Below are 15,794 nucleotides of genomic sequence, written 5' to 3' on the forward strand. Positions count from 1 at the left end.
GGCCACCACCGCCAGATCCCCGTTCGGCTCCAGCCTCTCCTTCCCGACCCCACCGAACACCTGATCCTTAGTCTCTTCTTCCCCGGCCTTACCATTACCTGTGCCACCATCTATGTCCGCCCCAACGCCCCTCTTCCTTTCGACTTCCTCTCCCACATCGACCGTACCTTCTCCTCCTATGTGATCGCCGCCGACCTCAACATCCATAGTCGCTCCGCTGCCCAGTTACGGCGGTGGCATCGGTTCCTCTCCTCCCTTCAAGGCGACCTCATCCCCATCCCCCAGCACACCCGTCCCGAATCCAACTCCACTCCCGATGTTATCCTCTCCTCCCCCAACCTCCTTGGTCGCATTACGGTGGATGTCCTGGCGCCTATTGGTAGCGACCATCTCCCTGTCCTCCTCACCGTGTCAGACGGCCGTCGCCCCCGCCCCGACCCTCGTCATGACCCTCCCCCTAAGTACATCCATGACTATTCCCGTGCCAACTGGAATGCCTACCGGGATACCCTCTCCACTCAGGTCGATAGCCACCCTCTCGCCTACCGCCGTCCCGATGATGTCACCCATGCCGCCTCCTTTCTCCAGCAGACCTTGTCTGAGGCCGTGGAGGCCCACGTCCCTACTGTTGCCGTCCACCCCCACCGTCCTACCTTACCACCACAGGCCGTCCTCCTCCTCCGTGAATCCCGTCGTCTCTACCGTGCCTTCCTCCGCACGCGTGACCCGGACACCCTACGACGCCACCGGCAACTCCAGCGACACATTCGAAATTTGCTCGCGGCCAAGAAACGCCGGGACTGGCGACAGACATGCACCCGTTTAAATGCTACCCTCCCTATAAACTCGTCCAAGTTCTGGACCGCCTTCCGTCGCCTTACCGGAACTAAACCCTCCCCCTACTATCCTCTTCTCCACGATGATCACCCCTTCCCTGACGCCCTTAGTAAGGCCAATCACTTTGCCTCCTACCTGTCCGATGTGTTTTCCATCCCTGATGATCCCCAGTTCGATTACTCCCTCTTCCCAGATATCCGCGATCGAACTGACACCTCTGTCCCTCCCCTCGCTCCTGGTTTCCAGTACTTGGACAACATTCCACACACGGACCTTAATGCCCCCATCACCACACAGGATCTCATCGATACACTCCGCACCAAACGCAACACCGCTCCTGGTCACGATCGTGTTACCTACCGTCACCTTCGTGAAGCTCCTGTCTCTTTTCTCTCCACCCTGGCCAGGCTCTACAATGTAGTCCTGTCCACCGGTTACTACCCCGACCTGTGGAAAACCTCCCGTATCCTCATGTTCCTCAAACCTGGCAAACCGCCGTCCGCCGTCTCCTCCTACCGTCCCATCAGCCTTACCTCGGTCTTCAGCAAGGTCCTGGAATCTATCCTCACCCGCCGCATCCACCAGCATCTCCGCCAGCACCGCCTCCTCCCCGTTACCCAGTGTGGCTTTCGGCCGTCCTTCTCTTCCGACGATCTTCTCCTTCACCTCACTCATCTCCTTTCCGAACAGCTCAATTCCCGTCGCTCCGCAATCTTCCTCTCTCTTGACCTCGAACGCGCATATGACCGCGTATGGCATTCCGGTCTCCTCTTCAAGCTCCAAACCTTCGCCCTTCCCATTAACTACGTTCGTCTGATCGGTTCCTTTCTCTCCCGCCGTCCTTCCTATGTCACCATCCATAACACCGATTCCTACACCTTTTTCCCCTCCGCCGGTGTGCCCCAAGGCTCCGTCCTCTCCCCCCTTCTGTACCTTTTGTACACGGCGGACATGCCGCCGCCGTCGCCCCCCGTCCACCTCCTTCAGTTTGCCGATGACACCGCCTTCCTCGCCCTTGCCCCCACCCTGCAACGCTCCCAACGCCTTCTCCAATCCCATCTTGACCGGTTCACCGCTTGGTGCAACCAGTGGTTGCTCAAGGTCAATCCCTCCAAAACCCAGGCGATCATTGTAGGCAAAACCACCCCTTCCTTCCGCCTCCTTGATTTCTATCTCACCGTCTATGACCGTCCTATCGCCCTCACTCCCACCCTTAAGTACCTTGGCGTCACCCTCGACCGTCGCCTCTCCTGGACTCCCCATCTCCAGACAATCCAAGCCAAGGCACGTTCCCGACTCCGTCTCCTCAAGCTCCTTTCCGGCCGAACGTGGGGTTTGGACCCCTCCACCATCCTCCACACCTATAAGTCCCTCATCCGCCCTATCCTCTGTTACGCCCATCCAGCCTGGATCTCCGCCCCCCCTTCCTTTTATAAATCCCTCCAAATCCTTGAACGCCATGCTCTCCGCCTTGCCTATCGCATCCGTCTCCCTTCCCCCACGCGGATCCTGTATGACCTTATCCCCTTCCCCCACCTCCTCCTCTTCCTCGAAAGGCTACGAATCCTCTACACCTCCCGTAAACTCGATCCTCCTCACCCGCTCGTCTCCCCGATCCTCTCCCACCCCCGCCCGCTGCCGCGCCTGTACTCCCATGTCCCACCCGGTCTCCATCTCTCCACCCTCCTTACCCTCTCCCAAGGTGGCTTCCGCCAGCTCCCCCTCCCTGATGATGTCCTCCTCCCCTGCATCTACCCCTCCTATCAACTTTGATCCTCCCCCCCCTCCTGTGTCCTTTCCTTCAGGCACCCTCCCTCCCCCCCCTTTTCCCTTCCCTTCTCTTTCCTTTCCCCCCTCCCTCCTACCCTCTCCTCTGGGCTTCACTCCCCCTTCCTCCCTCCCCCTCTCTCCTTTGCCCATGGCACCTCTGCTCTCCCCTCTCCCATTTCCCCTTCCTCCTCCTCCACCTCCTCTCTTGGCAGGTCCCCGGACTCGTACACGCTGAGTGAACATTCGCGCGCCGGAGATCGTCGCCATCAGTGTCTCGTGAGTGCCGTCGTGTTTCGTGTTCAGTGTTCCCGTCATACTCCATCGTTCACCTGTGCCATCGCCATCTTCAGTGTTAGTGCGTCGTGACAACAGTTTGTAGTGAATTTTCGTCAAGTGTGAACGGCTCCGTGTTTGTCTTTATGTGTCTACAGTTTTATTACCCACCGTTATGTCACATTTGTGTATTCTTTCTGTTCTATCTTTATCTCCTCTACGGCTGAAGAGCGGCGTACCATGCTGCTGACAGCCTGCCTGTTTGTACGGGTTTGAAAATAACAATAAAGGAAAAAAAAAAAAAAAAAGGTACAGCGTAGGGTGGGAGGCGGCAGTCTGAATTATATTTTTTACATGTGTTTTTCAAAAATCACAGAGCCTCTCGCGAGCGTCGTCGTCGTCGTCGACGCCGCCGCTTCTGCAGAAGTAGCAAATCGCCATCGTAGCAAATGCGGCGAGGGACGCCCTGCCTTCGATTTCGAATGCACAAAGTGTGTGGTCTTGATTCCCAATCTCTACTTGGTCGGTCTCGTAAAGGCTTGCATGTAACGAATGGGTGGGAAGCAGCAAGAGGCAGCGGCTGTGTAGAACGAAAACACAATTCCTCAGCGGTATGAGCGTTTCGAGATGACACGAATGTAAGGAATACTTGGCGGCCAGTGACCGTGTGGCCTAATGGATAAGGCGTCGGACTTCGGATCCGAAGATTGCAGGTTCGAATCCTGTCACGGTCGTGTTTTTCCAATTCTGCAAAAGAAACACACCGTTTTAGTGTAGCTATTGAGCAGTACGAAATCGTCTGAATGTTGCTGTTGTCCATTTCCTGCTTGGAGATGCACTTGAGCTTGATACACACACAGCCAGAACGGTGTTATCTAGCGAAATGGTCGGCTGAGTGCCGTCACCGCGAGTTTTGGCTGGCATTTGCGCATCTAAGACAGCGTCGGAAAGTAACCCGTTCGGCTTCTGAGTCAAATCAAATATGTGTGTTAATTTTGACACCACTAGCGCTGCAGGTTTTCATGCAATTCCTGTACCTCTCAGAAATGATTATGAAATAAAACTGAAGTACGTGACGTGTGTGACGCTAGGAAAACATTAGGCAGCATGGAGAGATTCTGTATGGGACCACCCCACCGAAACGAGAACTGTGTGTCGTGCGACCCGACACGTAGTCACCGACGCAGCCCGGCTAGCTCAGTCGGTAGAGCATGAGACTCTTAATCTCAGGGTCGTGGGTTCGAGCCCCACGCTGGGCGGGACGTAATTTTGTTCCGCTGCAGATGTAAATTACCGTTTCTCTGATCAATGTGACGTAATGGAAATAGCAACTTAAAACTTTGCCTACGTCTCCATCAGTCGCAAGGAAGTGTATCTGAAGGTGAAGGTGATTTCGTAGACATGTGTCAAAGACATGTTCTGAAATGTAAGTGGTGTTGGTTGGAGAGCACATCGGTTACGTGTGAGATGTGTAGCCAAGCAGTAATGGTGCGCCATAGCTGCAAATATTAGTCGGTAATATGAAGTGTTGTCAGCTTAAGCCTGATGATCCAGATGAGCGTAAGCACGAAGTACGCAAAACTACCGCTAGGCCGCGCCTCTTTAGCTCAGTGGCAGAGCACTGGTCTAGTAAACCAGGGGTCGTGAGTTCGATCCTCACAGGAGGCAAACGAATTTTCGAAATCAGTTGCGCGTCGTGGCCGTATAGCAAGCAGTGTCTGGAACGACGAACAATTAGCAACAGGTGTTTTATTTAGAATTACTCTCAGATGTGATTGAGGCGAATGTCGCAGATAAAGCATTTTCCAAAGCGGTACAGCGTAGGGTGGGAGGCGGCAGTCTGAATTATATTTTTTACATGTGTTTTTCAAATATCACAGAGCCTCTCGCGAGCGTCGTCGTCGTCGTCGACGCCGCCGCTTCTGCAGAAGTAGCAAATCGCCATCGTAGCAAATGCGGCGAGGGACGCCCTGCCTTCGATTTCGAATGCACAAAGTGTGTGGTCTTGATTCCCAATCTCTACTTGGTCGGTCTCGTAAAGGCTTGCATGTAACGAATGGGTGGGAAGCAGCAAGAGGCAGCGGCTGTGTAGAACGAAAACACAATTCCTCAGCGGTATGAGCGTTTCGAGATGACACGAATGTAAGGAATACTTGGCGGCCAGTGACCGTGTGGCCTAATGGATAAGGCGTCGGACTTCGGATCCGAAGATTGCACGTTCGAATCCTGTCACGGTCGTGTTTTTCCAATTCTGCAAAAGAAACACACCGTTTTAGTGTAGCTATTGAGCAGTACGAAATCGTCTGAATGTTGCTGTTGTCCATTTCCTGCTTGGAGATGCACTTGAGCTTGATACACACACAGCCAGAACGGTGTTATCTAGCGAAATGGTCGGCTGAGTGCCGTCACCGCGAGTTTTGGCTGGCATTTGCGCATCTAAGACAGCGTCGGAAAGTAACCCGTTCGGCTTCTGAGTCAAATCAAATATGTGTGTTAATTTTGACACCACTAGCGCTGCAGGTTTTCATGCAATTCCTGTACCTCTCAGAAATGATTATGAAATAAAACTGAAGTACGTGACGTGTGTGACGCTAGGAAAACATTAGGCAGCATGGAGAGATTCTGTATGGGACCACCCCACCGAAACGAGAACTGTGTGTCGTGCGACCCGACACGTAGTCACCGACGCAGCCCGGCTAGCTCAGTCGGTAGAGCATGAGACTCTTAATCTCAGGGTCGTGGGTTCGAGCCCCACGCTGGGCGGGACGTAATTTTGTTCCGCTGCAGATGTAAATTACCGTTTCTCTGATCAATGTGACGTAATGGAAATAGCAACTTAAAACTTTGCCTACGTCTCCATCAGTCGCAAGGAAGTGTATCTGAAGGTGAAGGTGATTTCGTAGACATGTGTCAAAGACATGTTCTGAAATGTAAGTGGTGTTGGTTGGAGAGCACATCGGTTACGTGTGAGATGTGTAGCCAAGCAGTAATGGTGCGCCATAGCTGCAAATATTAGTCGGTAATATGAAGTGTTGTCAGCTTAAGCCTGATGATCCAGACGAGCGTAAGCACGAAGTACGCAAAACTACCGCTAGGCCGCGCCTCTTTAGCTCAGTGGCAGAGCACTGGTCTAGTAAACCAGGGGTCGTGAGTTCGATCCTCACAGGAGGCAAACGAATTTTCGAAATCAGTTGCGCGTCGTGGCCGTATAGCAAGCAGTGTCTGGAACGACGAACAATTAGCAACAGGTGTTTTATTTAGAATTACTCTCAGATGTGATTGAGGCGAATGTCGCAGATAAAGCATTTTCCAAAGCGGTACAGCGTAGGGTGGGAGGCGGCAGTCTGAATTATATTTTTTACATGTGTTTTTCAAATATCACAGAGCCTCTCGCGAGCGTCGTCGTCGTCGTCGACGCCGCCGCTTCTGCAGAAGTAGCAAATCGCCATCGTAGCAAATGCGGCGAGGGACGCCCTGCCTTCGATTTCGAATGCACAAAGTGTGTGGTCTTGATTCCCAATCTCTACTTGGTCGGTCTCGTAAAGGCTTGCATGTAACGAATGGGTGGGAAGCAGCAAGAGGCAGCGGCTGTGTAGAACGAAAACACAATTCCTCAGCGGTATGAGCGTTTCGAGATGACACGAATGTAAGGAATACTTGGCGGCCAGTGACCGTGTGGCCTAATGGATAAGGCGTCGGACTTCGGATCCGAAGATTGCAGGTTCGAATCCTGTCACGGTCGTGTTTTTCCAATTCTGCAAAAGAAACACACCGTTTTAGTGTAGCTATTGAGCAGTACGAAATCGTCTGAATGTTGCTGTTGTCCATTTCCTGCTTGGAGATGCACTTGAGCTTGATACACACACAGCCAGAACGGTGTTATCTAGCGAAATGGTCGGCTGAGTGCCGTCACCGCGAGTTTTGGCTGGCATTTGCGCATCTAAGACAGCGTCGGAAAGTAACCCGTTCGGCTTCTGAGTCAAATCAAATATGTGTGTTAATTTTGACACCACTAGCGCTGCAGGTTTTCATGCAATTCCTGTACCTCTCAGAAATGATTATGAAATAAAACTGAAGTACGTGACGTGTGTGACGCTAGGAAAACATTAGGCAGCATGGAGAGATTCTGTATGGGACCACCCCACCGAAACGAGAACTGTGTGTCGTGCGACCCGACACGTAGTCACCGACGCAGCCCGGCTAGCTCAGTCGGTAGAGCATGAGACTCTTAATCTCAGGGTCGTGGGTTCGAGCCCCACGCTGGGCGGGACGTAATTTTGTTCCGCTGCAGATGTAAATTACCGTTTCTCTGATCAATGTGACGTAATGGAAATAGCAACTTAAAACTTTGCCTACGTCTCCATCAGTCGCAAGGAAGTGTATCTGAAGGTGAAGGTGATTTCGTAGACATGTGTCAAAGACATGTTCTGAAATGTAAGTGGTGTTGGTTGGAGAGCACATCGGTTACGTGTGAGATGTGTAGCCAAGCAGTAATGGTGCGCCATAGCTGCAAATATTAGTCGGTAATATGAAGTGTTGTCAGCTTAAGCCTGATGATCCAGATGAGCGTAAGCACGAAGTACGCAAAACTACCGCTAGGCCGCGCCTCTTTAGCTCAGTGGCAGAGCACTGGTCTAGTAAACCAGGGGTCGTGAGTTCGATCCTCACAGGAGGCAAACGAATTTTCGAAATCAGTTGCGCGTCGTGGCCGTATAGCAAGCAGTGTCTGGAACGACGAACAATTAGCAACAGGTGTTTTATTTAGAATTACTCTCAGATGTGATTGAGGCGAATGTCGCAGATAAAGCATTTTCCAAAGCGGTACAGCGTAGGGTGGGAGGCGGCAGTCTGAATTATATTTTTTACATGTGTTTTTCAAATATCACAGAGCCTCTCGCGAGCGTCGTCGTCGTCGTCGACGCCGCCGCTTCTGCAGAAGTAGCAAATCGCCATCGTAGCAAATGCGGCGAGGGACGCCCTGCCTTCGATTTCGAATGCACAAAGTGTGTGGTCTTGATTCCCAATCTCTACTTGGTCGGTCTCGTAAAGGCTTGCATGTAACGAATGGGTGGGAAGCAGCAAGAGGCAGCGGCTGTGTAGAACGAAAACACAATTCCTCAGCGGTATGAGCGTTTCGAGATGACACGAATGTAAGGAATACTTGGCGGCCAGTGACCGTGTGGCCTAATGGATAAGGCGTCGGACTTCGGATCCGAAGATTGCACGTTCGAATCCTGTCACGGTCGTGTTTTTCCAATTCTGCAAAAGAAACACACCGTTTTAGTGTAGCTATTGAGCAGTACGAAATCGTCTGAATGTTGCTGTTGTCCATTTCCTGCTTGGAGATGCACTTGAGCTTGATACACACACAGCCAGAACGGTGTTATCTAGCGAAATGGTCGGCTGAGTGCCGTCACCGCGAGTTTTGGCTGGCATTTGCGCATCTAAGACAGCGTCGGAAAGTAACCCGTTCGGCTTCTGAGTCAAATCAAATATGTGTGTTAATTTTGACACCACTAGCGCTGCAGGTTTTCATGCAATTCCTGTACCTCTCAGAAATGATTATGAAATAAAACTGAAGTACGTGACGTGTGTGACGCTAGGAAAACATTAGGCAGCATGGAGAGATTCTGTATGGGACCACCCCACCGAAACGAGAACTGTGTGTCGTGCGACCCGACACGTAGTCACCGACGCAGCCCGGCTAGCTCAGTCGGTAGAGCATGAGACTCTTAATCTCAGGGTCGTGGGTTCGAGCCCCACGCTGGGCGGGACGTAATTTTGTTCCGCTGCAGATGTAAATTACCGTTTCTCTGATCAATGTGACGTAATGGAAATAGCAACTTAAAACTTTGCCTACGTCTCCATCAGTCGCAAGGAAGTGTATCTGAAGGTGAAGGTGATTTCGTAGACATGTGTCAAAGACATGTTCTGAAATGTAAGTGGTGTTGGTTGGAGAGCACATCGGTTACGTGTGAGATGTGTAGCCAAGCAGTAATGGTGCGCCATAGCTGCAAATATTAGTCGGTAATATGAAGTGTTGTCAGCTTAAGCCTGATGATCCAGACGAGCGTAAGCACGAAGTACGCAAAACTACCGCTAGGCCGCGCCTCTTTAGCTCAGTGGCAGAGCACTGGTCTAGTAAACCAGGGGTCGTGAGTTCGATCCTCACAGGAGGCAAACGAATTTTCGAAATCAGTTGCGCGTCGTGGCCGTATAGCAAGCAGTGTCTGGAACGACGAACAATTAGCAACAGGTGTTTTATTTAGAATTACTCTCAGATGTGATTGAGGCGAATGTCGCAGATAAAGCATTTTCCAAAGCGGTACAGCGTAGGGTGGGAGGCGGCAGTCTGAATTATATTTTTTACATGTGTTTTTCAAATATCACAGAGCCTCTCGCGAGCGTCGTCGTCGTCGTCGACGCCGCCGCTTCTGCAGAAGTAGCAAATCGCCATCGTAGCAAATGCGGCGAGGGACGCCCTGCCTTCGATTTCGAATGCACAAAGTGTGTGGTCTTGATTCCCAATCTCTACTTGGTCGGTCTCGTAAAGGCTTGCATGTAACGAATGGGTGGGAAGCAGCAAGAGGCAGCGGCTGTGTAGAACGAAAACACAATTCCTCAGCGGTATGAGCGTTTCGAGATGACACGAATGTAAGGAATACTTGGCGGCCAGTGACCGTGTGGCCTAATGGATAAGGCGTCGGACTTCGGATCCGAAGATTGCAGGTTCGAATCCTGTCACGGTCGTGTTTTTCCAATTCTGCAAAAGAAACACACCGTTTTAGTGTAGCTATTGAGCAGTACGAAATCGTCTGAATGTTGCTGTTGTCCATTTCCTGCTTGGAGATGCACTTGAGCTTGATACACACACAGCCAGAACGGTGTTATCTAGCGAAATGGTCGGCTGAGTGCCGTCACCGCGAGTTTTGGCTGGCATTTGCGCATCTAAGACAGCGTCGGAAAGTAACCCGTTCGGCTTCTGAGTCAAATCAAATATGTGTGTTAATTTTGACACCACTAGCGCTGCAGGTTTTCATGCAATTCCTGTACCTCTCAGAAATGATTATGAAATAAAACTGAAGTACGTGACGTGTGTGACGCTAGGAAAACATTAGGCAGCATGGAGAGATTCTGTATGGGACCACCCCACCGAAACGAGAACTGTGTGTCGTGCGACCCGACACGTAGTCACCGACGCAGCCCGGCTAGCTCTGTCGGTAGAGCATGAGACTCTTAATCTCAGGGTCGTGGGTTCGAGCCCCACGCTGGGCGGGACGTAATTTTGTTCCGCTGCAGATGTAAATTACCGTTTCTCTGATCAATGTGACGTAATGGAAATAGCAACTTAAAACTTTGCCTACGTCTCCATCAGTCGCAAGGAAGTGTATCTGAAGGTGAAGGTGATTTCGTAGACATGTGTCAAAGACATGTTCTGAAATGTAAGTGGTGTTGGTTGGAGAGCACATCGGTTACGTGTGAGATGTGTAGCCAAGCAGTAATGGTGCGCCATAGCTGCAAATATTAGTCGGTAATATGAAGTGTTGTCAGCTTAAGCCTGATGATCCAGACGAGCGTAAGCACGAAGTACGCAAAACTACCGCTAGGCCGCGCCTCTTTAGCTCAGTGGCAGAGCACTGGTCTAGTAAACCAGGGGTCGTGAGTTCGATCCTCACAGGAGGCAAACGAATTTTCGAAATCAGTTGCGCGTCGTGGCCGTATAGCAAGCAGTGTCTGGAACGACGAACAATTAGCAACAGGTGTTTTATTTAGAATTACTCTCAGATGTGATTGAGGCGAATGTCGCAGATAAAGCATTTTCCAAAGCGGTACAGCGTAGGGTGGGAGGCGGCAGTCTGAATTATATTTTTTACATGTGTTTTTCAAATATCACAGAGCCTCTCGCGAGCGTCGTCGTCGTCGTCGTCGACGCCGCCGCTTCTGCAGAAGTAGCAAATCGCCATCGTAGCAAATGCGGCGAGGGACGCCCTGCCTTCGATTTCGAATGCACAAAGTGTGTGGTCTTGATTCCCAATCTCTACTTGGTCGGTCTCGTAAAGGCTTGCATGTAACGAATGGGTGGGAAGCAGCAAGAGGCAGCGGCTGTGTAGAACGAAAACACAATTCCTCAGCGGTATGAGCGTTTCGAGATGACACGAATGTAAGGAATACTTGGCGGCCAGTGACCGTGTGGCCTAATGGATAAGGCGTCGGACTTCGGATCCGAAGATTGCAGGTTCGAATCCTGTCACGGTCGTGTTTTTCCAATTCTGCAAAAGAAACACACCGTTTTAGTGTAGCTATTGAGCAGTACGAAATCGTCTATTTGTTGCTGTTGTCCATTTCCTGCTTGGAGATGCACTTGAGCTTGATACACACACAGCCAGAACGGTGTTATCTAGCGAAATGGTCGGCTGAGTGCCGTCACCGCGAGTTTTGGCTGGCATTTGCGCATCTAAGACAGCGTCGGAAAGTAACCCGTTCGGCTTCTGAGTCAAATCAAATATGTGTGTTAATTTTGACACCACTAGCGCTGCAGGTTTTCATGCAATTCCTGTACCTCTCAGAAATGATTATGAAATAAAACTGAAGTACGTGACGTGTGTGACGCTAGGAAAACATTAGGCAGCATGGAGAGATTCTGTATGGGACCACCCCACCGAAACGAGAACTGTGTGTCGTGCGACCCGACACGTAGTCACCGACGCAGCCCGGCTAGCTCTGTCGGTAGAGCATGAGACTCTTAATCTCAGGGTCGTGGGTTCGAGCCCCACGCTGGGCGGGACGTAATTTTGTTCCGCTGCAGATGTAAATTACCGTTTCTCTGATCAATGTGACGTAATGGAAATAGCAACTTAAAACTTTGCCTACGTCTCCATCAGTCGCAAGGAAGTGTATCTGAAGGTGAAGGTGATTTCGTAGACATGTGTCAAAGACATGTTCTGAAATGTAAGTGGTGTTGGTTGGAGAGCACATCGGTTACGTGTGAGATGTGTAGCCAAGCAGTAATGGTGCGCCATAGCTGCAAATATTAGTCGGTAATATGAAGTGTTGTCAGCTTAAGCCTGATGATCCAGACGAGCGTAAGCACGAAGTACGCAAAACTACCGCTAGGCCGCGCCTCTTTAGCTCAGTGGCAGAGCACTGGTCTAGTAAACCAGGGGTCGTGAGTTCGATCCTCACAGGAGGCAAACGAATTTTCGAAATCAGTTGCGCGTCGTGGCCGTATAGCAAGCAGTGTCTGGAACGACGAACAATTAGCAACAGGTGTTTTATTTAGAATTACTCTCAGATGTGATTGAGGCGAATGTCGCAGATAAAGCATTTTCCAAAGCGGTACAGCGTAGGGTGGGAGGCGGCAGTCTGAATTATATTTTTTACATGTGTTTTTCAAATATCACAGAGCCTCTCGCGAGCGTCGTCGTCGTCGTCGTCGACGCCGCCGCTTCTGCAGAAGTAGCAAATCGCCATCGTAGGAAATGCGGCGAGGGACGCCCTGCCTTCGATTTCGAATGCACAAAGTGTGTGGTCTTGATTCCCAATCTCTACTTGGTCGGTCTCGTAAAGGCTTGCATGTAACGAATGGGTGGGAAGCAGCAAGAGGCAGCGGCTGTGTAGAACGAAAACACAATTCCTCAGCGGTATGAGCGTTTCGAGATGACACGAATGTAAGGAATACTTGGCGGCCAGTGACCGTGTGGCCTAATGGATAAGGCGTCGGACTTCGGATCCGAAGATTGCACGTTCGAATCCTGTCACGGTCGTGTTTTTCCAATTCTGCAAAAGAAACACACCGTTTTAGTGTAGCTATTGAGCAGTACGAAATCGTCTGAATGTTGCTGTTGTCCATTTCCTGCTTGGAGATGCACTTGAGCTTGATACACACACAGCCAGAACGGTGTTATCTAGCGATATGGTCGGCTGAGTGCCGTCACCGCGAGTTTTGGCTGGCATTTGCGCATCTAAGACAGCGTCGGAAAGTAACCCGTTCGGCTTCTGAGTCAAATCAAATATGTGTGTTAATTTTGACACCACTAGCGCTGCAGGTTTTCATGCAATTCCTGTACCTCTCAGAAATGATTATGAAATAAAACTGAAGTACGTGACGTGTGTGACGCTAGGAAAACATTAGGCAGCATGGAGAGATTCTGTATGGGACCACCCCACCGAAACGAGAACTGTGTGTCGTGCGACCCGACACGTAGTCACCGACGCAGCCCGGCTAGCTCTGTCGGTAGAGCATGAGACTCTTAATCTCAGGGTCGTGGGTTCGAGCCCCACGCTGGGCGGGACGTAATTTTGTTCCGCTGCAGATGTAAATTACCGTTTCTCTGATCAATGTGACGTAATGGAAATAGCAACTTAAAACTTTGCCTACGTCTCCATCAGTCGCAAGGAAGTGTATCTGAAGGTGAAGGTGATTTCGTAGACATGTGTCAAAGACATGTTCTGAAATGTAAGTGGTGTTGGTTGGAGAGCACATCGGTTACGTGTGAGATGTGTAGCCAAGCAGTAATGGTGCGCCATAGCTGCAAATATTAGTCGGTAATATGAAGTGTTGTCAGCTTAAGCCTGATGATCCAGACGAGCGTAAGCACGAAGTACGCAAAACTACCGCTAGGCCGCGCCTCTTTAGCTCAGTGGCAGAGCACTGGTCTAGTAAACCAGGGGTCGTGAGTTCGATCCTCACAGGAGGCAAACGAATTTTCGAAATCAGTTGCGCGTCGTGGCCGTATAGCAAGCAGTGTCTGGAACGACGAACAATTAGCAACAGGTGTTTTATTTAGAATTACTCTCAGATGTGATTGAGGCGAATGTCGCAGATAAAGCATTTTCCAAAGCGGTACAGCGTAGGGTGGGAGGCGGCAGTCTGAATTATATTTTTTACATGTGTTTTTCAAATATCACAGAGCCTCTCGCGAGCGTCGTCGTCGTCGTCGTCGACGCCGCCGCTTCTGCAGAAGTAGCAAATCGCCATCGTAGCAAATGCGGCGAGGGACGCCCTGCCTTCGATTTCGAATGCACAAAGTGTGTGGTCTTGATTCCCAATCTCTACTTGGTCGGTCTCGTAAAGGCTTGCATGTAACGAATGGGTGGGAAGCAGCAAGAGGCAGCGGCTGTGTAGAACGAAAACACAATTCCTCAGCGGTATGAGCGTTTCGAGATGACACGAATGTAAGGAATACTTGGCGGCCAGTGACCGTGTGGCCTAATGGATAAGGCGTCGGACTTCGGATCCGAAGATTGCAGGTTCGAATCCTGTCACGGTCGTGTTTTTCCAATTCTGCAAAAGAAACACACCGTTTTAGTGTAGCTATTGAGCAGTACGAAATCGTCTGAATGTTGCTGTTGTCCATTTCCTGCTTGGAGATGCACTTGAGCTTGATACACACACAGCCAGAACGGTGTTATCTAGCGAAATGGTCGGCTGAGTGCCGTCACCGCGAGTTTTGGCTGGCATTTGCGCATCTAAGACAGCGTCGGAAAGTAACCCGTTCGGCTTCTGAGTCAAATCAAATATGTGTGTTAATTTTGACACCACTAGCGCTGCAGGTTTTCATGCAATTCCTGTACCTCTCAGAAATGATTATGAAATAAAACTGAAGTACGTGACGTGTGTGACGCTAGGAAAACATTAGGCAGCATGGAGAGATTCTGTATGGGACCACCCCACCGAAACGAGAACTGTGTGTCGTGCGACCCGACACGTAGTCACCGACGCAGCCCGGCTAGCTCTGTCGGTAGAGCATGAGACTCTTAATCTCAGGGTCGTGGGTTCGAGCCCCACGCTGGGCGGCGCCAAATTTTGTGTCTACGCGGATGCAACCTGCGCCCCTCTCGTGAGCCTTGCGTAATGAACGTAACGGGTTACGACGATGCCTAGCTTCGTATGAATATCAGAGGAATGGTTTTTGAAGCTGAAAGTAACTCTGAAATGAATTAAATGTGTTGTTTTGAAGTTTTAGGCGTACATCGATATCGTGTGAGATGTGTAAGAAAGCAGCAGCTGTGCTAACTAAATACAAATAATGGTCGCTAATGCGGTGCGTTTCCAGCTGAAGGGCTCCGATTCACTAGTCCACAAGAATACAGTACCCGAAAATTGCGCTAGGCGGCGCCTCCTTAGCTCAGTGGCAGAGCGCTGGTCTAGTAAACCAGAGGTCGTGAGTTCGATCCTCACAGGGGGCAAATGAATTTTGTAAAAGCCCCTTCTACCGTAGCCCTTTCGAAAAAAGCGGTCAAGGATAAAAAAAATTATGAATGGGTGCGGTATTAAAGAAGTGCTCTCGCAAATGAATAGTGCGAATGGTGCTATTAAAGTAGGCACCAGAAACTGCTGCTTTTGGCAGTCTCCGGAGAATGCCGACGTGAAATACTTAGTTCTTGTGATGTATTTTCTACCCCTGGTAGAGACCCTCGCGGTTGTCGTCGTCGTCGGCGCCGGCGCCGCCGCCGCTTTGGTAATAGCGGCAACTCGCCATTGTATGACATAGGGTGAGGTACCTTCTGCAACCGACTGAGATGGCAGTAAGCGATTGAAGCTGATTTGCAACCTCTTGTTTGATCAGCGTCATAAGGGCTTGAATGTAACTTGCGATGGGACACAGCAAGAAGTAGCGTCGCCTTTTTAGTACTGAAATTGGAGATGGAGAATTGCGTCAAAGATGGGAAATTCATTCCGGCAAGCGTACAAATGGCGAAAATGAGGTGTGTGTGGGGAAGCATATTGCGCCAGTGACCGTGTGGCCTAATGGATAAGGCGTCGGACTTCGGATCCGAAGATTGCAGGTTCGAATCCTGTCACGGTCGAGTTTTTCCAGTTCTGCAAAAGATGCATGCTGTTTTACTGTGTTGTTTGAGTACTACAAAACTAGTTGAAAGTTGCTGCTGTGCGCTTCCTGGCTGCAAACCGG

General features: G+C 50.5%; 25 non-coding genes across 25 annotated transcripts; all 25 read left to right on the plus strand.

Annotated features, from left to right (window-relative positions):
* Nucleotides 1-3,541: 3,541 nt before the first annotated feature.
* Nucleotides 3,542-3,614, plus strand: Trnar-ucg. The gene has a single exon. It is a non-coding gene; the product is annotated as a tRNA-Arg (tRNA).
* Nucleotides 3,615-4,066: 452 nt separating this feature from the next.
* Trnak-cuu lies at nt 4,067-4,139 on the plus strand. Its single transcript has one exon. It is a non-coding gene; the product is annotated as a tRNA-Lys (tRNA).
* Nucleotides 4,140-4,476: 337 nt separating this feature from the next.
* Nucleotides 4,477-4,548, plus strand: Trnat-agu. The gene has a single exon. It is a non-coding gene; the product is annotated as a tRNA-Thr (tRNA).
* Nucleotides 4,549-5,045: 497 nt separating this feature from the next.
* Nucleotides 5,046-5,118, plus strand: Trnar-ucg. Its single transcript has one exon. It is a non-coding gene; the product is annotated as a tRNA-Arg (tRNA).
* Nucleotides 5,119-5,570: 452 nt separating this feature from the next.
* On the plus strand, nt 5,571-5,643 carry Trnak-cuu. Its single transcript has one exon. It is a non-coding gene; the product is annotated as a tRNA-Lys (tRNA).
* Nucleotides 5,644-5,980: 337 nt separating this feature from the next.
* On the plus strand, nt 5,981-6,052 carry Trnat-agu. Its single transcript has one exon. It is a non-coding gene; the product is annotated as a tRNA-Thr (tRNA).
* Nucleotides 6,053-6,549: 497 nt separating this feature from the next.
* On the plus strand, nt 6,550-6,622 carry Trnar-ucg. Its single transcript has one exon. It is a non-coding gene; the product is annotated as a tRNA-Arg (tRNA).
* Nucleotides 6,623-7,074: 452 nt separating this feature from the next.
* Trnak-cuu lies at nt 7,075-7,147 on the plus strand. Its single transcript has one exon. It is a non-coding gene; the product is annotated as a tRNA-Lys (tRNA).
* A 337-nt stretch (nt 7,148-7,484) lies between these two features.
* Nucleotides 7,485-7,556, plus strand: Trnat-agu. Its single transcript has one exon. It is a non-coding gene; the product is annotated as a tRNA-Thr (tRNA).
* Nucleotides 7,557-8,053: 497 nt separating this feature from the next.
* On the plus strand, nt 8,054-8,126 carry Trnar-ucg. The gene has a single exon. It is a non-coding gene; the product is annotated as a tRNA-Arg (tRNA).
* Nucleotides 8,127-8,578: 452 nt separating this feature from the next.
* Nucleotides 8,579-8,651, plus strand: Trnak-cuu. Its single transcript has one exon. It is a non-coding gene; the product is annotated as a tRNA-Lys (tRNA).
* Nucleotides 8,652-8,988: 337 nt separating this feature from the next.
* On the plus strand, nt 8,989-9,060 carry Trnat-agu. Its single transcript has one exon. It is a non-coding gene; the product is annotated as a tRNA-Thr (tRNA).
* A 497-nt stretch (nt 9,061-9,557) lies between these two features.
* Nucleotides 9,558-9,630, plus strand: Trnar-ucg. Its single transcript has one exon. It is a non-coding gene; the product is annotated as a tRNA-Arg (tRNA).
* A 452-nt stretch (nt 9,631-10,082) lies between these two features.
* On the plus strand, nt 10,083-10,155 carry Trnak-cuu. Its single transcript has one exon. It is a non-coding gene; the product is annotated as a tRNA-Lys (tRNA).
* A 337-nt stretch (nt 10,156-10,492) lies between these two features.
* Nucleotides 10,493-10,564, plus strand: Trnat-agu. Its single transcript has one exon. It is a non-coding gene; the product is annotated as a tRNA-Thr (tRNA).
* Nucleotides 10,565-11,064: 500 nt separating this feature from the next.
* Nucleotides 11,065-11,137, plus strand: Trnar-ucg. The gene has a single exon. It is a non-coding gene; the product is annotated as a tRNA-Arg (tRNA).
* Nucleotides 11,138-11,589: 452 nt separating this feature from the next.
* On the plus strand, nt 11,590-11,662 carry Trnak-cuu. The gene has a single exon. It is a non-coding gene; the product is annotated as a tRNA-Lys (tRNA).
* Nucleotides 11,663-11,999: 337 nt separating this feature from the next.
* Trnat-agu lies at nt 12,000-12,071 on the plus strand. The gene has a single exon. It is a non-coding gene; the product is annotated as a tRNA-Thr (tRNA).
* A 500-nt stretch (nt 12,072-12,571) lies between these two features.
* Trnar-ucg lies at nt 12,572-12,644 on the plus strand. The gene has a single exon. It is a non-coding gene; the product is annotated as a tRNA-Arg (tRNA).
* Nucleotides 12,645-13,096: 452 nt separating this feature from the next.
* Nucleotides 13,097-13,169, plus strand: Trnak-cuu. Its single transcript has one exon. It is a non-coding gene; the product is annotated as a tRNA-Lys (tRNA).
* Nucleotides 13,170-13,506: 337 nt separating this feature from the next.
* Nucleotides 13,507-13,578, plus strand: Trnat-agu. The gene has a single exon. It is a non-coding gene; the product is annotated as a tRNA-Thr (tRNA).
* A 500-nt stretch (nt 13,579-14,078) lies between these two features.
* On the plus strand, nt 14,079-14,151 carry Trnar-ucg. The gene has a single exon. It is a non-coding gene; the product is annotated as a tRNA-Arg (tRNA).
* Nucleotides 14,152-14,603: 452 nt separating this feature from the next.
* On the plus strand, nt 14,604-14,676 carry Trnak-cuu. The gene has a single exon. It is a non-coding gene; the product is annotated as a tRNA-Lys (tRNA).
* A 321-nt stretch (nt 14,677-14,997) lies between these two features.
* Trnat-agu lies at nt 14,998-15,069 on the plus strand. Its single transcript has one exon. It is a non-coding gene; the product is annotated as a tRNA-Thr (tRNA).
* Nucleotides 15,070-15,617: 548 nt separating this feature from the next.
* Trnar-ucg lies at nt 15,618-15,690 on the plus strand. The gene has a single exon. It is a non-coding gene; the product is annotated as a tRNA-Arg (tRNA).
* The last annotated feature ends 104 nt before the right edge of the window (nt 15,691-15,794 follow it).

The sequence above is a fragment of the Schistocerca americana genome, chromosome 7 (genome assembly GCF_021461395.2).
Source record: "Schistocerca americana isolate TAMUIC-IGC-003095 chromosome 7, iqSchAmer2.1, whole genome shotgun sequence".
Lineage (NCBI taxonomy): Eukaryota > Metazoa > Arthropoda > Insecta > Orthoptera > Acrididae > Schistocerca > Schistocerca americana.